Below are 11,804 nucleotides of genomic sequence, written 5' to 3'. Positions count from 1 at the left end.
TGATTGTTTGATTGTACATTGATAATTGTTAGTGGGTTTTTGTAGAATTCAATTTAATTGCTATTTTGAACATGTCTTTTGTTAGTGCTTACCAAGTGTTCGATGAATTGTTCACTTTGATTATGGAGTACTTCCTTCTCACTCTTGGCCTAAGTCAAGGGAATTGGGTAAACTTGAGTCATTGGGTCTAATGGATTTGATGATTTGGGAGCCCTAGGTGGTCAATTTGATACTCATTGACGCCAACCCACTACTAATCTAATTAGTAGGTAGGTTGGGACTTATGGGTTGATGTGATTAGGGCCATTTGACGTACTTCAAGTCTAGGACTAGACATCACGTACTTAAGACTTGAGAGTAGACTTAATGAGCTTAGTTCTTCATAATTGTCAAGATGTAGTCGTTGGACAAGGATTGTGATCCCAATTCCCATGCCTAGCCAAGAGTGGTTTTTGTCATTCATATTCGAAAACCAATTTCCAATTTCAATTGTCTTAGTTATAGTTATTCGTTTAGTTTAAGGTAGAATTAAGTAGAATATTGCTTGTTCATTGGAATTGCTTTATTTTGCTTACGTAGTTGAATTTGTTTATTGCAATTTAAGATTACTTGCTTGTTAAGTTTTTCTATTTATTTTCATGTTCATAACTCACAACCCCGGATTTCTAACCAATGTCGAAGTACATGTCTGCCCATTCCTTGTGAGACGACCCGAGGTTTGAATACTTCGGTTATTTCTATTGGGGTTGAACTTGTGACAACCAAATCCCTCTTCTAAATTTGACCTCCCGAGGATTGTTGTTGGTAAAGCTATACTCACAACGAGATGTTATTAAGGAGAAATTTACCAATACACCCTTGGAGAGAGCATCAAATTTCTGGCGCCGTTGCCGGGGAATGGTTACAACATATGCCTTGATATTGGTTATGTGAATATGTGAATACTGTAGATATTTTGCTCTTTCAATACTTAGCTAGAGTGTCAATTTCTTTTGCAATTGTACTATGACTTTCAAGTTTGATGACTCGGTCTCAACGAATTCTAGCTTAGCCAACTTTGATCCCGAGATTGAAAGAACTTTGTTACACACTCGGCAAGTTAGAAGGCGATTGGACTACACGCCTAGTACTTTGGCCTCTCTTGAGGAAAACACCGAATCACTAGATGCCACTGAGGGTGACTTGGAGTCCGATACTTCCTATTCTTCTGTTGGCACTACTAATACATCTTTGCATCCTACAGGTGAGCCACACATGGCGGAGCCACGCCGGATCACTTTGCATGAGCAAGGAGCTCCGGATATCATACTTCAACTGTTACAAGCAAGGTATCCCAACCTTGATCCAAACTTTGAGTTGAAGAGTAGCTTGATAAATCGACTTCCTAAGTATCATGGGTTGCCGGGTCAAGACCCCATCCGACATTTGAAGGATTTTCATGTTGCTTGTTTTACGGCTCGAAGGCATGGAGCCGATGAGGTAGCCATCATGGTTTTTGCCTTTCCTTTTTCTCTTGAAGCACAAGCAAAAACATGGTTTTATTCGCTACCGAATGATATTGTGACTAATTGGGATTTCTTGAGAAGAGAGTTTCTTGACAAGTTCTTCCCACCGGAGAAGACCGAGTACATCCGGAAAGAGATTTCGGGCATAATGCAAAGAGACCAAGAGAGCATGTATGAGTATTGGTCTCGGTTCAAGAGGCTATTGGAGTCATGTCCACATCATGGAATGACCACTCGCTTGCTCATTAGCTACTTTATCAGAGGTCTTTGTGCGGAAGATAGAAGATTGCCTATCGCCTCTAGTGGCGGGTCCCTTTCGAAAAACAAGATGGAAGGAGAAGCTTGGGATTTGATAAAGGATGTCGCCGAATCTATGCAACACACAAGAGTGAGGAATAACCCCCTTAAGGGTGTGGTAGAACCGTCCCCCTCCGAAGCAAGTCTAACCAAGGCACTTGGGGATATGGCCACCATCCTTACAAAAATTCAAAGAGATCAAAGGGAGTATTACTCCATCAAAGCCATCCAAGCCCCTCCTCCGGTTGCTCAACTTGAAGGCCCTCCTAGGATTTGTGGGTTGTGCTCTAGCACCACACATTACACCAACCAATGCCATCAAATTCAAGAGGAACATGCCCTTGTGGTAGCCAATGTGAATTACAACAACCGTCCACATATCCTTCTCAAGGCCAGAACAACTACCATCAAGGTAGCAATCAACATCAAGGGTGGAGAGATAATGCACAAGGAAGCAATCAGAACCAAAGATGGAACAACCCTCCTTCTCATCACAATAACAACCAATCTTCATCCCAATACCACCGCAATAACACCAACTACCAAGCCAACCAAAATAACTACACTAAGTACCAAACACTACACCATAGACAACAAAACCAAACTCCTACATCTTCCAACAATCAAGTTGATGAGCTTAGAGCCACTATGGAAAAACGAGATGAGATCAACAAGGCTCAATTCGAGGCCTTGAACACTCAATTGGCCAACCTCACCAACATACTCTCAAAGATGAACATGTCAAGCCAACCACCAACTCCCAATAACAACACCACCCAACCCTCAAGTTCCTCCAACCTTCCATCACAACCCCAACCAAACCCAAGAGGCGGTCTCAATGCCATCACTCTACGGTCGGGGACTACATTGGAGGAGATACGCCCAAGAGTCATGGGAGAGATACATGAGGAAGAGGTAGTTATTGGAACTCCACATGAAGAAGAGGAGGTAGACAAAAGGCATGAGGAAGAAGGAGTAAACCTCAAGGAACCCAAGAGGAAAGCCGTAATCGATGAATTAATTCCTATTCCATTTCCTTCCATGGTGAAGAAAGCAAAGAAGACACCGGAATTTGATTTAGACATGCTCCAAGTGTTCAAAAAGGTCGAGGTAACCATACCACTCCTTGACGCTATTCAACAAATCCCCAAGTATGCAAAATTTTTGAAAGACTTGTGTACACACAAGGATAGAATAGGGGAATTGGAGACATTATCCTTGGGTAGCTCGATTTCTTCCTTGATGGAGCCTATTCCAAGAAAATATGGTGACCCTGGACCGTGTTTAGTGTCTTGTTGTATTGGTGGATACACTTTTCATGATTGTATGTGTGACTTGGGAGCTTGTGTTAGCATCATGCCGTTTTCCATCTATGTGCGGTTGAATTTAGCCTCATTGAAGAAGTCGGCGGCGAGGTTTGCCTTAGCCGATAAAAGTGTGATCACAGTAATGGGAATAGCTGAAGATGTACTTGTGGCAATTAAGGATTTGGTTTTTCCGGTTGACTTTTACATCCTTGAGATGCCCCCAACGGAAGGTAGAAGCTCATCCTCCGTCCTACTTGGTAGACCTTTCCTCAAAACCTCCAAATTCAAGCTAGATGCCTTTACTGGTGTATATTCCTTTGGAGTTGGAGACAAGACTATCAAGTTCAATTTAGAGGAAGCCATGAAACATCCTCCCGAAGAACATTCTATGCTCCGATGTGACATAATTGATGAAGTGGTAGCGGAAGTACAAGAAGAAGATCATGACAAGTCGTGCTACTCCACCGTTGAGGAGATAGATGACCAAGAGGATGAACTTAAAGAAGTTGTCAAGAATGAGTCCCATAAGCTTGATGAAAAGGAACCTCATCTGGAGGTAGCAAGTGAACTGAAACCCCTTCCCTCCCATCTGAAATATGCATTCCTAGAAGACAACTGTGGGTTTCCAGTTATTATTGCTTGTGAACTCTCAAGTGAAGAAGAGGAAAAACTCCTAGACGTTCTAAGAAAGTACAAGAAAGCGATAGGATGGAGCCTTGCGGATATTGTGGGGATTGACCCGCATAAGTGCATGCATAGGATATTTCTCCAAGATGGAACCAAGCCGGTTCGGCAACCGCAAAGGAGGCTCAACCCAACCATCCTTGACGTAGTGAAGAAAGAGGTCACCCGCCTATTGGATGCGGATATCATATACCCTATTTCCGACAGTGAGTGATTGAGCCCAGTTCAAGTTGTTCCCAAGAAGTCGGGCATCACAACGGTCAAGAAGGAAGACAGAGAAATGGTCACTAAAAGAGTGTAAAATGCGTGGCGAATATGTATTGACTACAGAAGATTGAATGCCGCCACACAGAAGGACCATTACCCCTTACCCTTCATCGATCAGATGCTGGACCGCTTGACAGGTAAATCTCACTACTGTTTTCTTGATGGATTTACTGGATATTTTCAGATACATATTGCTCCTGAAGATCAGGAGAAGACCACGTTTACATGTCCGTTTGGCACCTTTGCCTATAAAAGGATGCCATTTGGACTATGTAACGCACCTGTTACTTTTCAGAGGTGCATGATGAGTGTCTTCTCCGATCTAATGGAAAATTGTCTAGAAGTTTTTATGGACGATTTCAGCGTTTATGGTGTCTCATTTGATTGTTGTTTGGAGAGCTTGGCCAAGGTCCTAGCTAGATGTGTTGACACCAACCTTGTCTTAAATTTTGAAAAATGTCACTTTATGGTACGACAAGGCATAGTGTTGGGACATATAGTATCTCATGAAGGCATTTCCGTGGACCCGGCCAAGGTCGATGTTATTACTACTTTGCCTCACCCCTCATCCGTGAGGGAGGTCCGCTCGTTTTTGGGACATGCAGGATTTTACAGGCGCTTTATCAAGGACTTCAGCAAGATTGCCTTGCCATTGTCGCGCCTACTCCAAAAAGATGTGGATTTTGAGTTTGACAGTGAATGTGTAAAAGCTTTTGAAGAGTTGAGGAAAATTCTCACCATAGCACCGATTGTGTGAGGCCCCAACTGGACGTTGTCATTTGAGATAATGTGCGACGCGTCAAACTATGCTGTGGGTGCCGCGCTTGCACAGCGCGAGGGTAAACTCCCTTATGTCATTGCATACTCTTCTAAGACACTAAATGCCGCACAATCCAACTATACCACTACCGAAAAAGAACTCTTAGCCATTGTTCATGCCTTAGATAAATTCAGATCTTATTTGCTAGGTTCAAAGATAGTGGTATACACGGATCATGCAGCTTTGAAGTATTTATTGACAAAGAATGAGTCAAAGCCTAGACTCATACGTTGGATCTTGCTTTTGCAAGAATTCGACATTGAGATTAGAGACCGGAGTGGATCTCAAAACATGGTTGCTGATCATTTAAGCCGCATTGAGAATTTAAAAACTGATCCATTTTCGATCAATGACTCATTTCCATTGGAAAGTTTGCATGCTATGTCGGCTAGTTTTCCTTGGTTTGCCCCAATGGCGAACTACTTGGTTGCAAGAATCTTCCCTCCCAACTTTTCGAAAAATCAAAGGGACAAGCTGAGGAGTGATTCCAAATACTATATTTGAGATGACCCTCACTTGTGGAAGAGATGTGTAGAGCAAGTAATCCGAAGGTGTGTCACGGAATCCGAATTTCAATCAATTCTGGAAGCTTGTCATTCGTCCGACTGTGGTGGCCACTTTGGCCCACAAAGGACCGCCAAAAAGGTGTTGGATTGCGGATTCTGGTGGCCAACCCTATTCAAGGATGCTAACCGGCTATGTGTGTCTTGTCATCAGTGTCAAAAGTCAAGAAACACATCCCAAAGGGATGAAATGCCTCAGCAACCTATGTTGTTCTGTGAGATATTTGATGTGTGGGGTATTGATTTTATGGGACCGTTTCCTAACTCTAGTGGGTATCTGTACATTCTGTTAGCGGTTGACTACGTGTCAAAGTGGGTGGAGGTCGTGCCTACCCGCCTTGACGACGCCAACACCGTTGTTTCTTTCATTAGGAATCATATTGTTTGCCGTTATGGGTCGCCACGAGCAATCGTAAGCGACCAAGGATCCCACATTTGTAACAGGAAGGTAGAAGCATTGCTCAAGCGCTATGGAGTATTGCATAAGGTTGCCACTGCTTATCATCCACAAACAAATGGGCAAGCGGAAGTGTCCAACTGGGAAATCAAGAGAATCTTGGAAAAAGTGGTCAATCCACAAAGAAAGGATTGGAGCCTCCGGTTAGGAGATGCACTATGGGCATACAGAACGACCTACAAGACTCCGATAGGGATGAGTCCCTTTCGGATCGTCTATGGTAAGGCATGCCACCTTCCGGTGGAAATTGAGCATCGAGCATATTGGGCGGTAAAGCAGTGTAACATGGATTTAGCTAAGGTGGGTGAAGCTAGGAAGTTACAATTAGAAGAGCTTGAGTGTTTGAGGAACGAGTCATATGAGAATGCCCGAATTTACAAGGAAAAGACTAAAGCGTTCCATGACCATCACATTCAGAATAAGGTCTTTAAAGAAGGAAATGAAGTCCTCCTCTACAACTCAAGGCTCCGATTTATGCCTGGAAAGCTCCGTTCTAGATGGGAAGGACCTTTTAAGGTGAAAGAAATGAAGCCCTACAGAGTGGTGGAATTGTTTGATCCCAAAAGTGAAGCAACTTTCAAGGTGAATGGGCATAGAGTGAAGAAATATCATGGTTGCAAACCTCCAAGGGATATTGGAGGATGCACCAAGTAGAAATGAAGCTTGAGAAGAGGACCGTCCAACTTAAGGACGTTAAAGAAAAGTGCTGGGTGGGAGGCACCCCACCGTGGTAAGATCTTCCTTGTTTATACCATCTTGTAGTATCTTTAGTTCCTTGAATTTTGTGCTCTTTTGATGATTAATTGAGTGCTTAGGGATGCTAGCTCTGTTGATTCTGTTAGATAGGTAGAATGTTCATTTAGATAGGTTGTGAAAGAGATAAAGAAAACACAAAATTTTTCTTTGAAAAAGAGCACCGACGCACAAGCGCACAGTGCGCGCGCGCGCCGGTTGCGAATTTCCATTTTCAGGCTAAAAACCCGAGAGTCAGGCCAACTTTGTGTCCAACTCGTGCCAAGCACCCACGCGTTCGCGTACATGCCGCCTGCGCGCACCATTGCCAGTTGACCATCGACGCGCAAGCGCACTATGCGCGCGCGCCGATGGAGCTATATGAAGTCTCTGGTACAAAAACCAGGGAGTTGTGTCACAATTGGGCCAACTTTGTGCCAAAACTGACGCGCCCGCACATGGTGCGCATCCGCGCGCATGCCTCCCTGGGTCACCCTGGTACAAAAACCAGAGACTTGAGCCAGGTTTATGCCACTTTTGTGCTTGGGGCACAGCTCCTTTCGCGCGTGCGCGCCACTGACGCACAAGCGCCCTCAGCTAGTACCTTCACCGACGCGTCAGCGCACCTTGCGCGCGCGCGCCATCTGCGCGAATCAGTTTTATACTTCGCGCCGTTCCACTTCCTTTCTCATTTACCCTTCTTTTTCTTTCTTAGCTCCTACTCCCTTCATCACTTCTCTTCTCTTCTCTTCTTCCCCTTCTTCCACAACCCACCACCATTGTCTCCGGCCACTCGCCGGTGACAACAACCATTTTTCCGGTGGCGCTACACTTCTCCTATTTTCTCTCTCATCTTCACAAAAGAAGATTCAACCTTGCTTTTTCATAATCTTCAAGGTTTAACTTCTCCCTCCCCTTTACCTTTGCTTTTTCTTATACTATTTCTTCTAATTAAAAATGCTTCTTATCATCTTACTTAGTTTCTCTTTTGCTTGATAGTGATATTTCTTGTTTTTGTTTGCTTATTTTCCCTCTCTTTTCTTTGTTTCTCCATGGATGTTGAACTTGAACTTAATTTGCATTACTAGATATTTTGTCACTCTTTTACCATTGTGTGAAGTTTATGTGGTGATTGATGTTCTATTTTGGGCTTTAAATTGGTTTAGTATTTCATAATTGCTCATTGCTTGATTATTGCACGGTAAGTGTTCGAGGAATGCACAGCTACCATTTTGGCTCATTTTAGTCTTACACTTTCAAATTCGTGCTCCCTCCTCATTCACTTGCTTCCTCTTAAATGCATTGAGTCTAACTTATGTGCTTAAGGTTCATACTTGCCAATCCCATATTAATTGAACATGACTTGCTTTTTACTAAGGATGCTTGAGAATACTCTTCTCATGCCTTTGCATGCCTTACTTTCTCTTGCATCACATGCCAATGATATAACCCTTGCTTTCATATTCATCATGGGCATGACAAATCACTTGCATGTTTTCATCAATTTGTTTCTTGGGTTTGATGTTTTCCTCCTCCCCTTTCTTTTTAGGATGGCCACCAAGAAAAGCAAGGAGGTAGCTTCGAGGAAACCAGCCACAAAAAGGGTACCCCAAGGATCAAATTCTAAGGCGCGTTCTCCAATAGGAGCCAAAACCTTATCAAAGAACAGAAAACACCCGCTCCTTTTGATGAGGATAACAAGGGCAAACCGGCACGAGACTCTTCAAGGTTCCCCAACCGCTTTTGTGAACTCAAGTTCCCTTCCATAGCCGTAAGGAACTATCATCCTGAGCATTTGCTCGCTCCGCCAGACAAGATTGCTCCTTATATTCTACCCCGTATCGAAAACGAGGATGGGAGTTTCTTTTGAGGAAACCAAGGGAAATCAACCTCTCTTGGGTGGAAGAATTTTACACCAACTACCACCTTCCCTCTCTTCAATCGGTATACATGCGCCGTAAGCAAGTCTCAGTTTAGAAGAGGCTATTCAGCAAGTACTTAATGTTTTACCAGTGCCAAGTGCCATGGATGGCTACCAAAAAATCTACGTCAGCGTGAAGAGTATGGATTCGATTGGGACTCGATACTCCGAGTCGTTGCTGAGCCAAAAACTTTTTGGATCCAAGGTCGACAGCGAATGAGGCCCAAGAGTATCAACGCTCGCTTCCTCACTGTGGAAGCTAGAGCCTGGGCCCAGATCCTTTCTCACTATGTGCTACCTAGCACTCACAGGTCGTCCATCACGGCGGACCTTGCCTTGCTTGTTTGGTGTATTCTCACGGAAAAGCCGGTGAACATCCCACCTCTTGTCAAGCAAGCAATGAGTCAAGTTCACGACCGGGGTAACCTGCCATTTCCAGCTTTGTATCTGACTTAGTTGCTGCTGCGGGTGTTTCTTGGGAAGCCAAGGATAAGAAGATCATGGTTCCGGCTAAGGGCGATGTGGTCCCAAGCGGAAAATACCTATATCTTCCATGAACAAACCAAGCCTTGACATGGCCCGCCACTTCTTCTTCCTCGAGCTCATCACCACCACCACTGAGATCCACAGATCAAAGGATAGAAGATCTTCACCGGAAGCTGGATAGGTATGAGCGGCGCAACCACCGCCGATACACCCACCTCAAGAAGATTCTGAGTCGTGTTGCCCCGAGCATGGAGGAACCTGAGATATTCACATCTACCTCGAACCCAAGCGATGGAAGTTCTGATGGAGGGATAGTGAAAGCTCCGGTCCCGACCGTCCTTGCGTATTATTCGTAGCACGGAGGACCGTGCTAATTTCTAAAAGTGTGGGGAGGTCGTTCGACCGATCTCCATGGGTAACACTCTCTTCTCTTCAATAACCATGGATTTATCTTGTGCGTAGATGTTAGCATATTGCATGCGTAGTTAGTTTTTCTTGTAAATACCCTTGCATGGTAGTTAGCTTTAATTAGGATTACTTGGTCAAAGCAATAACTTTCTCCCAAGAAACTGTGTTCTGGGTGACCTACCAAAATTTTGAAAATTTTCGCAGTGAACTTGCTTTAAGAATGTATTTTGGAACATAGTGATTGAGTTAAGAACACAAGCATGAAAGTTTTGAGCCTATTGCATGGTTACATCTTTTAACCATTATTTCCATTCTTGTGTGCATATCTCTCTCTCATGAATGTGATCCTTGATTTGTCTAATTCTATATGTCCATTGCTTTTGTATGAATGCATTTGTGTGATTGAGGCCATCATTTCAATAGTCACTTTTCCAAATAGCCTTAACCCTTATATCTACCATTGCTAACCAATTTTGAGCCTTTGATAAACCCTCTTGTTCTTAAATGGAGCACGTCAACAACCCTAAGTGAAAAACCATGAATGTCCCAGATTTGAATCTTGATTAGCTTAGGTAAGTTAGGATGTTATCATTCACATAGGAGGGGTATACTTTGGAAATTCAGGTAGATATATAGGCATGTAATTGTAGTGTAATTGAAAACTCTAGGATTTTAGGAACATACTCATGTGCTAAATGATTGCACCGTATGCATTGACACTTTAGTTCACTAAGAAACCCCAAGGAAAAGGGATAATGATAATGTCATATATACAAAAAAAAAAAAAAAAAAAAAAAAAAAAAATGCCCCAAGATAAAGTAATAAAAACAATGCATATAGTAGGTGGACTGAAAAGAAGGCATGAGTATGCAAAAGGGTAGAAATTCAAGGGTAGCTAGGAATATATTGTAGTTGTATAGGTTGTTTTAGGTGTCTAGTGGGATCCGAGGTTGATCAAGGACTCAAATTTTAAGCCCACTTAGCATATACATCCTTACCTTCACCTTAGCCCCATTACAACCCATGAATAAGACCTCATGATACTTGTACGCATGCATTAAGTAATTGTCGATTGATTAGATGAAAGACAAATCTTGGAAAGCATGATTAGGAGGAGATTGAGTGACGAACCCTAGACACTTGAGCGAATAGAGCGGATACACTTCCGATGAGGGTTCGATGCTCAATGCTTGTTCCCAGCTTTCACAAGCGTTCGTTTAGCAAGTCATATGCACTCTTTAGTGATGTTCAGTTTGGTAGGATTCGTGAACTGCATACTATCTTCACCCTATATGCTCACATGTATTCTTGAAGGATGGATTCACTTTTGACCAAGTAGGTAGATGACTTTACATTAGTTACATGCATCCGTTTAGATACTTAGCATTTCATAAACCCTTTCCCATCATAATCTTTGGTCTTTTTATTTTAAGCATGAGGGCATGCTTGGTTTAAGTGTGGGGAGATTTGATAAACTCCGATTTCGTGGTTTATCTTGTGCTTATTTTGGGGAATTTTATCAATATTTCTCACACTTATTCACAAGAAATACATGGTTTTGTGTTCACTTCCCAATATTGCTCTATGATGAAAAACATGCTTATTTTACCTTAAAATTGCCATATTTTAATCTCTTCTATTGTCATTCGATGCCGTGATATCTGTGTTGAGTAATTTCAGGAATTATAGGTTAGGAATGACTCAGAAGAGAGGGAGAAAGCATGTACAAAAAGGAGGAACATGAAGAATTGAAGTCTTGGAGCAGCAGCATCGGCGTGCCCGCGCACTCCACGCGCTCGCGTGGATGGAACTGACTAGAAGCGGCGCGCAAGGATGGACGCATCCGCGCAGATTGGAAGATTTCTATCGACGCACACGCGCACGGCACACGCATGGTGCGCGGCACGCATGGCGCGCACGCGTGGGAAGCTGCACGTGACCTCATTAAGAGAAATCGTACCTGGCGATTTCTGAGGCCAAGGAGGCCCAATTTCAAGCTGTTTCTGCATGGAAAAGACCCAAGGATGCTAAGGGGAAAGGGAGAGAACTCATTTGGCACTAGGACATAATTTTAGGAGTTTTTTTTTGTTCTTGGGTGATTCTAGAGAGAGAAACCCTTGTTCCTCTCTAGATCTAGTTTCCATTTTGATTTTTCCTTGTTGATTTGTGAATTGGATTTTGTTGATTACAGTTTTAATTGTTCAATTTAAATTCCTTGCTACAATCTTGCTTATATCTAGTGATAGTTTTATGATTCTTGTCAATTGTCATTTTTACCCATTTCATGAATGTTGTGGATCTTATTTTGTTGATGTTACATTGATGATTTCTATGTTTACTCTTGTTGATTGTTTGAT

The sequence above is a fragment of the Arachis hypogaea genome, chromosome 11, assembly GCF_003086295.3.
Source record: "Arachis hypogaea cultivar Tifrunner chromosome 11, arahy.Tifrunner.gnm2.J5K5, whole genome shotgun sequence".
Lineage (NCBI taxonomy): Eukaryota > Viridiplantae > Streptophyta > Magnoliopsida > Fabales > Fabaceae > Arachis > Arachis hypogaea.
This window is presented reverse-complemented; position numbering follows the sequence as displayed.